Here is a 2,500-nt window from a genome sequence, read left to right on the forward strand (position 1 = left end):
TGTTTCCTGTGACCATCTTTTCCTCGTCTAGCGTTCAGTGGGTCAGCGTTGCCATTAAGCAGACCCGCGAGACAAGCCCCTGAGGGAGAGTGGTAATGTTAGTATCTTGGGAAGGCAAGGTGACGGCATGTGAGGTCGTTGGGTAATACGATTCTTCTACGCTTGGCACTCGTCAGGTTAGCGTCGTGAGGTCGATGGGGGTGTTCTGTCTACGTGAAGAAGAAAGATGAGACGAGGTTGTGGGATCTTGAGCCGCAGGTATCCTTAAACTTTTCAGCGTCTAAGCATATGTATTTGCTTTGCACTCGTCAGGTTAGCGTCGTGAGGTCGATGGGGGCGTTTCGTCTACGTGAAGAAGAGAGATGAGACGAGGTTGTGGGATCTTGAGCCGTAGGTATCCTTAAACTTTTCAGCGTCTAAGCATATGTGGAGAAGAAAGACGACGAGTTTGGGATCTTGAGCCGTAGATATCCTTAAACTTTTCAGGTGTCCCGTCTACGCGAAGAAGAGAGATGAGACGAGGTTGTGGGATCTTGAGCCGTAGATATCCTTAAACTTTTCAGCGTCTAAGCATATGTATTTGCTTTGCACTCGTCAGGTTAGCGTCGTGAGGTCGGTGAGGTGTCCCGTCTACGTGAAGAAGAAAGATGAGACGAGGTTGTGGGATCTTGAGCCGTAGATATCCTTAAACTTTTCAGCGTCTAAGCATATGTATTTGCTTTGCACTCGTCAGGTTAGGGTCGTGAGGTTGGTGAGGTGTTCCGTCTACGTGGAGAAGAAAGACGTGACGAGGTTGTGGGATCTTGAGCCGTAGGTATTCTTAAACTTTTCAGCGCCAAGCATCCATATTTGGTAAGGCTTTCGTAAGAGCTGTGGGCATTTCCAGGGGGGTAGTTAATGACACTGGCGATACTTTGACCCTTCTTCTGTACCATGGACGTAAAAACACGCACTAAAACCGGACTAATCTCCTTCTCTACCTTTGGAATGAGTTGATTTGTTATGCGGAAGCGATTGAGAATACCAAGCACAATATGATGGTTACCTCCACCGCACTCAGCGTTGTGGGACTGTCAGGGGTCGTATGTGTAGCGGAGGAGTAAGAAAGAGTAGCAGTGTCAAGGGGTTTTAGAGGTTCCTGTTCCTCTTCGCCTATCACATCCAGCGTTAGGGGTTTGTGAGGTTCCTGATCCTGTTTCTCTTCTTCGCCTATCACATCCAGCGTTTGGGGTTTGTGAGGTTCTTGGTCCTGTTCCTGTTCTTACCACCTCGAACGTTAGGGGTTTGTGAGGTTCCTGTTCTTCATCCTCGCCTGTCATCTCCAGTTCGAGGCAGTGATGTCCCGGAGCCTCTCGACGAGTGCTTTGCTTTACTTCCTCTTGGCTTCGCGTCCCCAAGGGCTGCGCGGGGCCTTGGGTGGCGGTGGAGGTGTGCTTGTGGTGGACCTCCGAACCACTTGTGTTGCCGCGTCACGCATAGAGATTGTCGGTGTTGCATGCTTGATAGTGCAGGTGGTGGTGGTGGTGGTGGTGGTGGTGATGATGCAAGGGGTACTGAAGGGCGAATGAAGTTGATGTATGTGATGGTGGTGGTGATGAGTGTATAGATTTGGTGGTGGTGGTCGTGGTGGTGGAGATGCAAATGATACTGAAGGAGGTGGATGCATGTGACGGAGGTGCTTGAGGTGGTGGTGGAGGTGGGGGTGATTGGTATTGGTGGTGGTGTGGAGGGGTGGTGTTGCAATTGGTCGTGGCAATCTCGATGCAAGTGATCCTGGAGAAGGTGGTGGTGAGGTGGTGTTGGTGGAGGTGGTGAGGTGGTGTTGGTGAGGTGGCGAGGTGGTGTTGGTGGAGGTGGCGAGGTGGTGTTTGTGGAGGTGGTGAGGTGGTGTTGTCAAGTCTTCAAGGTGGCGGTGGTGGTATACAGTGGAGGTGGTGGCGGTGGTGTTTTGGAGAGGTAAAAAAAGTCGTTTAACATAGTGGCAAGGGAGGTGGCGTAACTCTTGAGCAAGTGATGGTGGTGGTGGTGGTGGTGGTGGTGGTAGTGCCTCAAGGTATAAATAGTTTCCGACTTTGTTATATTTTCTTTCCTTGTATCCGCTACTTAATATTCTACTTATTTATTTATTCCTAAGGTTACTATGTTGGTCTGGTAGTAGTAGTAGTAGTAGTGGTGATGGTGGTGGTGGTTGGGGTTGTTGCCGTCAAGTTTCGAGATAATGGTGGTGGTGGTGGTGGTGGTGATTGTGATGCACGATTCTATGTGGTGGTGATTGTGGTGAGGTTGAACGGCTTCCCAAATTACACTTGTTCTACTTGTTGTTTCCTGGTGGTGGTGGTGATGGTGGTCCAGTTTACCGTGACCCTATCCAGTCGTTCGCTCGTCTTTCCTCCTCCTCCTCCTCCTCCTCCTCCTCCTCCTCCTCCTCTTTTTCCTCGTCCTCCTCCTCCTCTTCCTCCTCCTCCTCCTCCTCTTTTTCCTCCTCCTCCACTTGTTCCTT

At 50.4% G+C, this 2,500-nt stretch overlaps 1 protein-coding gene and 1 long non-coding RNA gene across 6 annotated transcripts in view; both read left to right on the forward strand.

Annotated features, from left to right (window-relative positions):
• The window catches only part of LOC126986969 (uncharacterized), a 3,116-nt gene extending 706 nt beyond the window's left edge, over nt 1-2,410 (forward strand). The window contains exons 2-4 of one of the 5 annotated variants that reach the window (XR_007740086.1): nt 1-372; nt 523-612; nt 748-2,410. The exon at nt 1-372 is cut by the window's left edge and continues 362 nt beyond it. This is a non-coding gene — a long non-coding RNA (uncharacterized LOC126986969). Of the gene's footprint in view, nt 373-522 lie in introns of all 5 variants that reach the window. The other 4 variants (XR_007740085.1, XR_007740083.1, XR_007740087.1 and 1 more) reach the window with 4 other exon arrangements.
• The window catches only part of LOC126986792 (uncharacterized), a 255,802-nt gene that overhangs the window by 223,616 nt on the left and 29,686 nt on the right, over nt 1-2,500 (forward strand). The gene's annotated exons all lie outside the window — the stretch shown is intronic.

The sequence above is a fragment of the Eriocheir sinensis genome, chromosome 63 (genome assembly GCF_024679095.1).
Source record: "Eriocheir sinensis breed Jianghai 21 chromosome 63, ASM2467909v1, whole genome shotgun sequence".
In the NCBI taxonomy this organism is placed as follows: Eukaryota; Metazoa; Arthropoda; class Malacostraca; order Decapoda; family Varunidae; genus Eriocheir; species Eriocheir sinensis.